General features: G+C 34.2%; 1 protein-coding gene across 3 annotated transcripts in view; it reads right to left on the reverse strand.

The window, feature by feature from the left end:
- Positions 1-11,855, reverse strand: part of LOC128239113 (tumor necrosis factor alpha-induced protein 3-like) — a 42,874-nt gene extending 31,019 nt beyond the window's left edge. Inside the window, exons 1-3 of one of the 3 annotated variants that reach the window (XM_052955591.1) lie at positions 11,815-11,855; positions 10,421-10,484; positions 3,591-3,669 (exon numbers count right to left, since the gene is read on the reverse strand). The gene's annotated coding sequence lies outside the window, so the exon portion shown is untranslated. Of the gene's footprint in view, positions 1-2,527; positions 2,592-3,590; positions 3,670-10,420; positions 10,485-11,814 lie in introns of those variants that run through there. The other 2 variants (XM_052955593.1, XM_052955592.1) reach the window with 2 other exon arrangements.
- Positions 11,856-12,340: the final 485 nt, after the last annotated feature.

Below are 12,340 nucleotides of genomic sequence, written 5' to 3' on the forward strand. Positions count from 1 at the left end.
AACTATTTTAACAATTTCAGTAACAGTGACCTTGACCTTGAATCTAGGGACCCCAAAACGCAATCCTACGACAGTATCCATAAACTCTTACTATAGACCAGGTTTGGTCAAGATATGTCAACCCTAACTAAAGAAATTCAGTTTGAACCATTTTTCTATTTTTAGTAACAGTGACATTGACCCTAGGGACCCCAAATGCAATCCCATCAAAGGTATCCATAAACTCTTCCTAAAGACCAAGTTTGGTCAAGATATGTCAACCCTAACTAACGTTATTCAGTTTCATCCATTTTTCCATTTTTAGTTACAGTGACATTGACCTTGACGCTAGGGACCCCAAACGCAATCCCATGAAAGGCATCTATAAACTCTTCCTATTGACCAAGTTTGGTCAAGATATGTCAACCCTAACTAAAGTTATTCAGTTTCAACTGTTTTTTCTATTTTTAGTAACAGTGACCTTGACCTTGACCCTAGGGACCCCAAACGCAATCCCATGAAAGGCATCTAAAAACTCTTCCTATTGACCAAGTGTGGTCAAGATATGTCATCCCTAACTAAAGTTATTCAGTTTCAACTGTTTTTCTATTTTTAGTAACAGTGACCTTGACCTTGACCCTAGGGACCCCAAACGCAATCCCATGAAAGGTCTCCATAAACTCTTCCTATTGACCAAGTTAAGTCAAGATATGTCATCTCTAACTTAAGTTATTCAGTTTCAACGAATTTTCTATTTTTAGTAACAGTGACCTTGACCTTGACTCTAGGGACCCCAAACGCAATCCCATGAAAGGTCTCCATAAACTCTTCCTATAGACCAAGTTTCGTCAAGATATGTCATCCCTAACTAAAGCTATTCAGTTTCAACCATTTTTCTATTTTTAGTAACAGTGACCTTGACCCTAGGGACCCCAAATGCAATCCCATGAAAGGTATCCATAAACACTTCCTATAGACCAAGTTTGGTCAAGATATGTCAACCCTAACTAACGTTATTCAGTTTCATCCATTTTTCCATTTTTAGTTACAGTGACATTGGCCTTGACCCTAGGGACCCCAAACGCAATCCCATGAAAGGCATCTAAAAACTCTTCCTATTGACCAAGTTTGGTCAAGATATGTCAACCCTAACTAAAGTTATTCAGTTTCAACTGTTATTCTATTTTTAGTAACAGTGACCTTGACCTTGACCCTAGGGACCCCAAACGCAATCCCATGAAAGGTATCCATAAACTCTTCCTATTGACCAAGTTAAGTCAAGATATGTCATCCCTAACTAAAGTAATTCAGTTTCCACGAATTTTCTATTTTTAGTAACAGTGACCTTGACCTTGACTCTAGGGACCCCAAACGCAATCCCATGAAAGGTCTCCATAAACTCTTCCTATATACCAAGTTTATTCAAGATATGTCATCCCTAACTAAAGCTATTCAGTTTCAACCGTTTTTCTATTTTTAGTAACAGTGACCTTGACCTTGACCCTAGGGACCCCAAATGCAATCCGGTGAAAGGTACCCATAAACTCTTTCTATAAACCAAATTTAGTCAATATATGGCATCCCTAACTAAAGTAATTCAGTTTCAACCGTTTTTCTATTTTTACTAACAGTGACCTTTACCTTGACCCAAGGGACCCCAAACGCAATCCCATGAAAGGTCTCAATAAACTCTTCCTATGGACCAAGTTTAGTCAAGATATGTCATCTCTAACTAAAGTTATTCAGTTTCAACCGTTTTTCTATTTTTAATAACAGTGACCTTGACCTTGACCCTAGGGACCCCAAATGCAATCCCATGAAAGGTACCCATAAACTCTTTCTATAGACCATGTTTGGTCAAGATATGTCAACCCTTACTAAAGTTATTCAGTTTCATAGGTGAGTTTGACGCCGCCCGCCCGCCAGAACAACGACGTTCGCCATTCTTATAACCAGGTTTCACTATGTGAAAACCTGGTTAAAAATTGATAGAATGAGAATCTCACGATTTATTAAATGGTGTTTCTGGGTGATATATTTACTGCGTTATTTATAATTCCCTCCAGTTGTAAAACTAATTTGCCCAAATTGTTTGACAAAATACTCAAATAATAATAAACTGAAAACTTGCGCTTTTCCCCACGAAAAGGGCTTGGTTTGCAATTAGAAAAACAAAATCACATGCGTGTTTAATTATAAGTATAATCTTTCAATAAAGAAGACAAAACTGTCTAATAATTTGCAAACAACACCCTTTGAGTAAAAAAAAAAATATGGGCATATATAATCTGAAAAGATTTTACAATTAATTGACCACTTTCGGTGATGTTTTCAGTCCTAGCGTTTACTCTAACCCTATACAATATCTTAGGCCAAGTTACTTTTTTCTGTACTAATATTAAAAACTAATTAAAGACGCACTTGTAAACACCGAAGTATTCACTTATATAACGTTAACTTGTATGTGTATTTTCTAAAAATAAGAAAAAAAACACAACACAAACAAACAAAAACGAACAAAACAAAAGCAACAGTTTTGCAAACGTACCTCTTAAAATGCCCGTAAGGATTAAGAGTTGACTTTCACCTTCATCTTGTACAAACACAATGAACTGAATTAATAATACAAGTTATTATATTAATTTTTACACATTGATAAGTTATATAAATATCGCTAAATATCGCTAAGTTTTGTAATTGCGTTTTTAAAAATAAAATAAACAACAACAAAAAACCGAGGGTTTTCCGTGTTCGTGTACATATTCATTTTATGGAAGTTTTAAGTCGCATAAATAATGATAACACTTGTCAATCAGAGGGCAACAAATCTTTGAACACCCAAAATTGTGTATATATTGGCAACAAGGACGACAACTCATTACACACAAGATAGTTAATCTAACCACAGAAAGAAATAGTGACACTTAAATGGAGACCAAGAACGAGAAAAAGGAAATGACGATGACACGTGTACGAAAATAGTTTGCGAGACTTTGTTCTTTTATCGGTGTCGACAATCTTAAGAAAGAAAACTAAGTGTAATATTTCACCTTTAATAAACGAACAAAACATACTAAAACAGTTTTTCAACTTTTTTGTATTAAATTTCAATTGTTTAACATCTATATTTAGGTACATTGTAACGAAATAACGAAATAACCCATATCGGTAAAAACTAACTGTAAACACTTTTTGTCGTTATCTCTCTTAGACATATTTCACATAGAACGCAATCATCGGTCTTTTCATTAAAATGCTACTGAAATTTATACTGTATCACAATTATGTAACCCAGGTACATTAAAGATATCCTTAGCTATAGGCATAATATGGCAATGAGAACAAAACGACATCTCCATAATAATTAAAAAACAAACAATGCTTTCTGAGTGGGCACTTTGGAGAAAATTATTTTAGCCCTAACCCTAACCACTGGCAATAACCATAACTAACGCTAACACTAACGACCTTACATTTATCCTCAAAGAACCACTTAATGATATTTTATACATGAAATGGGCGTATATAACGTTTAATTGTATGTGTATGCTAAACAAATCAGCAAAACAACTGCAAAAACAAGATAGCAGCAGCAGTGTTTGTAAACCTACCTCTTTCAATGTCCGTAACGATGTAATAGTAGAATTTGACCTTCACCTGGCACGCACAGAAACAGTTCCACAATAATATCTGCAATTGAGAAGTATCAAATATAAATTGTTTACATTAAATCCACTACTAAAAATGTCACTTTTGTCCTTGTGGGTAACTTGTACATGTATATCGAACGATCGCTTTTAAAAACGTATCTGCATAGTTGGAAAAACCACCGGGTGTTCCGTGCTTAAAAAATTACACATGTACATTGTAGAAGGCTAACGCAATCCAGTTACACTGCTCGTGGAATATAAGAAATGAATGATATTATATTTATTTGAAGAAAGTTAAATATAGAAATAAAGTGAATCATGCATATTTACAAGTCTTGTTAAATACTAAGTGTGTACGTGTTTAAACTTAAATAACCTTATTTTCTTCCCGGTATTACCTAGTCTAAAATAATAGACGTGTTATACGGGATTCTTCCAATCCCTAACGTTTAAACGGGAATGTGCAAAAAACGGGGGTGTTTTAAAAATATTGAAATTGTTTTAAGTGAAGTATTTTATGGTTGAAATTGATCATAAAGAGTTATTTTCATATTTTGCTATGTAAGTGAAATGTTATTTTGCACTAAACAAGCATTTAATGCATTAAAACAAGTTGTTTACCTTTCCAATAAAACGAAAGTTGACTGACACAGATAACAATTATGCGAAGGGGAACAACTCGATACAATCGTAATAACTCGGCCTCCTCCGACAAAGCTTCGAGATAGACCTCGTTATACAATCGTAACAACTCGGCCATGGCCGAAATGTTCCGAGCGATTTAAAACTGTGCCCTGAAGCCTTGCAGGTGCCCTTCATGTATATATCGTTATGTTTTGACAGAATGAAATGAAGAAAAGCCGTCAAATTCATAATTATAAGTTGGATAAAAAAAAATTGTGTATGGAACTATTGATGGAAGTTTTTCAAGTCAGCCATTCATGGCCATTTTAACCAAAGGATTTTTTGTGTATATGCAAATGAGTTATATAAGTTTACTGTTAAAAGGATTATTAATGTGCTTGGCCATGCAAAAATAACACCACGAAAGGCAGTTGTAAACTATAAATATACACAGATGCCCCAAAAGCCTGTTTTATCGCATGAATGTCGCTTGAAATGTAAACTGTGCCAAACATTCGGCATCCATATTTTTTACAAAACTCTATATTAAAAAACAACAGCAACAAAAATGAGCCATAAAACATTTTCTTAAACGCCACTTGCATATATTGCTTGGTCACCTGTGAAACAAATCATCCGCAAGGCTTCGGAACGGACGTTCAGATGGACGGTCGGTCATGAAAAATATTGATCCCCAGGTACAGTCATGAAATATGAAAATGAAATTGCCTATCCAATATCATATAACTATTTTGTTCAAGAAAACTGGTATCCTAGCTGTTATTTTATCTTACAAATAACATTTATATTGTGCATCACTGACAAGGAAAATAATATTATTTACATGTACTCCAAGTGATTAATGCCCATTTTCGGTTTAAGGACACGAAAGGATTGTTTTGAGGGAATAAATAACACTGCAAAATATTGAAGGAACCCTAAAGTACTTCCTATATAATTACATTTTTTTGTAATATGAAAACATAAGACCCGAATATGGAATGTTTTAGCTTTCAGGGAATATCGTAGACAGTTACACATGATGCAAGTATACATGTTATCTACAAAATAAATCGTTGAGAGACATTTTTTATTATTTCGGCAGTTCTTATGAATTTCTGTTACGAGTCTGCCATAGTCATAAAATCTACAAAATACTCGCTAACGGCTATTTAGGTGGACTAGAATTATTGTATAAAATTAAGTTAAAAATCCAAACTAAGTGCATCCGCTAGCAACAACAAGAGCGACCTCAGTGTATTTACTATCCACAATTATATCATCTAAGTACTATGATGGGACACAAACTACGTGGGTATAGTAGAATGGCATGGCATGGCAATAGTGAAAATTGTTTCTACCCTTTTTTGAGAGTGGTGGAGAACACCAGCTACCCAAACAATTCTTCACTACATGTAGTATACTTATAAAGAACCAATGGGGAGTATTGCTCGACTCTGTGTGTGTACAGTGTGTACATGAACTCTGAAAATGTCCATCTGTGTGTGTGTGTGTGTGTGTGTGTGTGCGTGCGTTTGCGTGTGTGTGTGCGCGTGTGTGTGTTCAAAGTAAATTGATTGCGTTTTAAAATATCACTGTGTATCAATTACAATGGTACATTTTGGACAAAGTGAAGCATAGTGTAAGAATAAGTACTATGTAGTAGTAAGTGATTAAGCCCCTAGGTTGGGCGCTTCCCGCTTCCGACTTCAGACTTAACATTAAGATGACCAAATATAAATGCTAACTTTCTTAGGTTTCATCACCAAATGCCCTTTGAATGCTTTTATACTACCCAGAACGCATGCAGCTCACTTAATATAATCAATAAATGACTTCCTTAAATTTGGGTTGGTTTCGCTACCAAATGGAAATAAAGCGCTTGTGATCATGGTTTTAAATGTTCTTTTGGTCAGAGCTTTTGAAATGGATTAACCATGTGAATCTGTTCGACGGTCCCATTGACACTTACACTAACTCCGTCGATAGATAGCAAGTATTATAGTCTCAATAAAAATCATTGTGTGATTTGTCATGCTGTTGCCATTTGCATAGGAAAGGATATGGTTGTGAGCTTCCTATAAATGGATATTTAAATTAACGGTCACAATCCTCAAGTTACACAGAAAGCAATAATTTGTCTGCAGAAAGTTCCTGTAATGGCTTTACGGAGAGTTTATATGACATGTGTGTGGTATCTGAAAATAGAAATAACCTTAACTCATTAACATTGTTATCTTTATATTTGCACAAGTAGTTCATATGAAACACCAAAATGGAAACAAAATTGTATGGAAAGACCTTGTTGCATGTCGCATAAAATAACGTATGTGAAAATACTGAAATTAATGTTGAAGGTTCATGGTTACTTAACATGAATCAAAACGATTTAAAATGATATTTCTATTATAACTTCAATTTAAGTAAATGAGTGTAATTGATGGCTAGAAAGTAGTGTGGACTAACGTATGTGTACTATTTGTGGAATATTTGTACCTTTTTGAACTCTTTGACAATGATGTCGCTGCATTAGTGATTAGTGATGCAATAGGAATGACGATCGATGTCCGTGAATTGGTGTCGAGATTTCATGTCTTTAAGACAATATTTGTACATGTGGAGGCTTTTTCTTTTTATTTACTTATACTTTCTTATCGTTATTATTTTGCATATAAGATTTTACTATTTTCCACTTGATTCATGGTAAAACATATTCACAAAGCACACAGAATCAACACTACATGTAGGTCACGAGGTTGAACATCTAAACAAAAAACAACAACATATACTATGAAAAGGCCGGCTATATTTCCAGCCACTCTTTATCAAACTATGTAAGAGGTTTGGACTAGTCTGATTATTTTTTATCCTTGGCGGACTGTTTCTCAGTCACAACAACAACAACACTGTTGCTGTGCTTCATCTCAATTGTTGTCTATTCTATCAGTTTGATGTCGTGGCTCTATTAATTAAAATTGCAACAAGAGAGAAAACTATTATGACTTATTTTTGGTGGAATTTTATTTTAGGGAACATGTTAAAACTTGACCACTTTATATCTAAAAGTTTTCTGATATACCCTGTCATCGGTCGGTTTGAAACAGAATCCCAGATATCTAAAACATAGAAAAAGAAAAATACTACGCCTACCTTACGGATGAACACAACAAATGAGTGATGTAATACGCATCTATTATCTATTTGTGGGAATGTTTGTTTTGCAATTAACTAAGACTGTAATATAATAGAAGCGACAACAATTGGCCCATTGTGCAGGACTTTGAGTTAACAACAATGGTAACGTCAGCGATTTTAAACTTCAAAATCTTTCCGGCCGGATACTGGTGACTATTGATCTGTTGAAATCTTAATACTATTTGGGGCAACTTATCCAGCTGTACTTGTTTTCATTTAAATATATGAGCACTTTATCAAGTTAATGAAGTTCTGAACACTTGGCTCAGTTATGACTGTATTCCTGTCTTATGAATCGGCAAAGAAAGCGTGAATATGTGATTTGGAGCAATTAATAATTATTATTTAGTTGTAAAATAAAGTAGATTTGATAATAACAAATGTAAAATGACTTACATACTATCCAGAATACACATGCATCGTGAAACAGGAAAACCCAAAGTGGAACATGTTTATAGTGGAAACATCAGTGGAATAACCGAATGTCAAACTGATAAGTCCATTGATTATTTTACAGTCATTTAAGTTCATTACACGAAATAAAAAAAAGTGGCGATATTTGTTTAATATAAAAAACGGGTAAAATATATAGGTTTACACTTGATAGATGGAAAACAGTTCTATTAAATATTATTATGTTTTTGACTTTATTGACCGAAACAAAGCAAACATCATATCGTTGCTCATGCGCAACTTCCATCACTCGCTTTATAACGGACAAACAAAACAAATCATGACAAGCAACCTAGTTCAAAGTCAATGATTATTTCGTAACAGCTGTTCTATGTAATAATTACTCTAAAAGTTTACACTTGACATTGCAATTCATTGTTTCCTAATGGAAATTCTGACGCCGAATACATACACTATAGACTAATTTATACGTTTTCTTTGCCATATTCTATGCTATAGCCACTTTTTTAAGATATATGTGTTTCTTTCCAGCCACATTTATTTTTGTCACCCACATTTTCATACTTTGCATTTAATTTAATTAATTTATTTTCCCTCATCATAAATGATGGAAAACGGACGAACGTAATTACGTCACGACGTCAATATATCACGCGCGACGTTTGACGTCACACTATACATATTTGACGTTGTTGCTAACAGAAACGAAGTAGCGGAAAACTTATCCAGCACGAAATTGTATACAAGGCAATGAAATGGATAAACACTCAGAAATATTCAAAGATGGTGCGAAGATTTATGACGTAAATGGAGGAGGAGGTGACGTCCTTCGAAATATGATAGCGAACCTGGTGGTTTCTGTAAAGGAACGCCTTGAAGAAGAGATGAAGTCGGCCAATGATATCTATCTTAGAGAAAATGGAGGTAAAGATAATACAACATATTGGTCTGAAAAATATAGTTAGTTCCTTAGTAAAATAATCAATATATTCAATTGAATGAATATAAGGTTCAAGCACAAGTATTTCACTTAACCTGATCGTATATTTTTCAGATGGAACAATTACCCCAGATACAGTATCACCGGTGTTCCAAGATGGAGCCTTCATCCAAGACTTGGGCACTGATGGACGGGCCGTTATCCGACAGATGATTGAAAACCTGGTACATGGGGTAGCCCGCACACTGGAGCTTCAGACATACTTGGGTAACCAGCTGTTTGGCAATGAAATTGGTGAGTCAATTTTACAACAATCGGTAAATGTTTCTAAATGTTTTTTTTTTTTTTTTTTTTTTTTTTTTTTTAAATTTAATTAATATTGTGTATCTTTTTAGAAACCAGAATGCTTCATCAACTTAGGAACTTTTTTTCTTTTTCAGAAGTGCCTACCATCGACCCAGCTTCCATTGCCAGGGATCAGTTTCCAGTAGTCGTCATCGGAGGCGCTGCCACACCACGCCTCAATATGTGCAACCCTCAAGAAAATATGATATCCAACAGCTACTGCTTCGTACAAAACAGGAAGTCGGTTAGTTTCAAGGACGACCATTCAGTCTGCTACAAAGCTGACCAAAGTGGACTATCTCTGAGCAACAATGGCGATAAATCTGTTAACAGCAAGATTGATAAATCATGCTACAAAAAGGACGGAAACCCTAACAGGACCAAGAGCGAGAAAAGAGCCACGAAGATGTCACGTGTACGCAAATGGTTTGCGGGACTTTTCACGTGTATCGGTATTAGCAAACATAAAAAATAAAACAAACACTATTCAACCTGCAATAAAACGAACAAAAACTTACACTGTTTTGTATTGTATTGTAATTATTTTGTTTTACACTGCCCGTTATAAGGGCCTTTTTATCCTTCATTGCCGTATCCGTTACCCGGCTACTTCCCTTAGGGCCAGATCTGTTGTTTCACTAGTATTTGGTGAAACAACAGGTCTGGCCCTAAGGGATTTCTGAAATTCCCCATTATTTTTTTGATAAATTAATTAAAAAAAAATGATAGAATGAGAATCTCACGATTTATTAAATGGTGTTTCTGGGTGATATATTTACTGCGTTATTGATAATTCACTCCAGTTGTAAAACTAATTTGCCCAAATTGTTTGACAAAATACTCAAATAATAAACTGAAAACTTTTCCCCACGAAAAGGGCTTGTTTTGCAATTAGAAAAACAAAATCACATGCGTGTTTAATTATAAGTATAATCTTTCAATAAAGAAGACAAAACTGTCTAATAATTTGAAAACAACAACACCCTTTGAGTAAAAGAAATATGGGCATATAATCTGAAAATATTTTACAATTAATTGACCACTTTCGGTGATGTTTTTAGTCCTAGCGTTTACTCTAACCCTATACAATACCTTAGGCCAAGTTACTTTTTTCTGTACTAATATTGAAAACTAATTAAAGACGCACTTGTAAACACCGAAGTATTCACTTATAACGTTAACTTGTATGTGTATTTTCTAAAAATAAGGAAAAAAAAAACAACCCAAACAAACAAAAACGAACAAAACAAAAGCAACAGTTTTGCAAACGTACCTCTTAAAATGCCCGTAAGGATTAAGAGTTGACTTTCACCTTCACCTTGTACAAACACAATGAACTGAAATAATAATACAAGTTATTATATTAATTTTTACACATTGATAAGTTATATAAATATCGTTAAATATCGCTAAGTTTTGTAATTGCGTTTGTTTAAAAACAAAACAAAAAAAAAACAACAGAGGGTTTTCCGCGTTTGTGTACATATTAGATATGCATTTTATGGATGTTTTAAGTCGAACAATGATCAAGCTTCCGATGCCAGAGATCAGATTCCTGAAATCGTCCTTGGAGACTCTGCCAAACCACCGCTGAGATTTACAACCCTTAATTTACCCGAATAACAAACTTTTACCGATTCCCTCAAACACACAGACGAGAACAAATACAAAGTCATAATTCACAATAATTTCCTGAACGAAACAGGATCAAGGCTAAAACGATCAACTAAAGATAACCCGGTAATGTCAATGTCAATAATAAATCAATCGGAAAGAAACACACGAAATTAGATAGTTCCAAACTTGTCGACGAAACGATAAACATAAAACATGATAACACTTGTCAATCAGAGGGCAACAAATTTTTGAACACCCAAAATTGTGTATATTTTGGCAACAAGGACGACAACTCATAACAGACAAGAGAGATTAATCTAACCATAGACAGTAATAGTGACACTTGAATGGAGACCAAGAACGAGAATAAAGGAAATGACGATGACACGTGTACGAAAATAGTTTGCGAGACTTTGTTCTTTTATCTGTGTCGAAGAAGGAAAACTAAGTGTCATATTTCACCTTTAATAAACGAACAAAACATACTAGAACAGTTTTTCAACTTTTTTGTATTAAATTTCTATTGTTTAACATCTATATTAAGGTGCATTGTAACGAAATAACCCATACCGCTAAAAACTAACTGTAAACACATTTTTGTCGTTATCTCTCTTAGACATATTTCACATAGAACGCAATCATCGGTCTTTTCATTAAAATGCTACTGGAATTTATACTGTATCACAATTATATAACCCAGGTACATTAAACATATCTTTAGTTATAGGCATAACATGACAACAGGAACAAAATGCCAACTCCGTAATAATTAAAAAACAAACAATGCTTTCTGAGTGGGCACTTTGGAGAAAATTATTTTAGCCCTAACCCTAACCACTGGCAATAACCATAACTAACGCTCACACTAACGGCCCCACATTTATTCTCAAAGAACCACTTTATGATATTTTAAAACATGAAATGGGCGTATATAACGTTTAATTGTATGTGTATGCTAAACAAATGAACAAAACAACTGCAACAGCAGCAACAAAACAGCAACAGCAGCAAAACAACGAACAAGACAGCAGCAGTGTATTGCAAACCTACCTCTTTAAATGTCCGTAAAGATTTAGTGTTCTTTCACCCTCACCTAGCACGCACAGAAGCAGTTTCACAATAATTCATGTAATTGTCTGTTGAGAAGTATCAAGTATTCATTGTTAACATTAACTCCACTCATAAATAATGTCACTTTTGTGCTTGTACATGTATATCGAAAGATCGCTTTTAATAACGTATCTGCATAATTGGAAAAACCGCCGGGTTTTCCGTGTGCGCATACAGATTGCGCATACATGTACATTGTATAAGGCTAACACAATTCAATTACACTGCTCGTGGAATAAAAGAAATCAATAATATTATATTTATTTGAATAAAGTGAAATTTAGAAATAAAGTGAATCAAGCATATTTACAAGTCTTGTTAAATGCTATGTGTTTATGTGTTTAAAATTAAATAACTTTATTTTCTTCCAAGTATGAATGATAAAAGATTGATGGAAGTTTTTCAAGTTAGCCATGCATGGCTATTTTAACCAAAGGAGTTTTTGTGAATATGCAAATGAGTTATA

The sequence above is a fragment of the Mya arenaria genome, chromosome 6 (assembly GCF_026914265.1).
Source record: "Mya arenaria isolate MELC-2E11 chromosome 6, ASM2691426v1".
Classification (NCBI taxonomy): Eukaryota; Metazoa; Mollusca; class Bivalvia; order Myida; family Myidae; genus Mya; species Mya arenaria.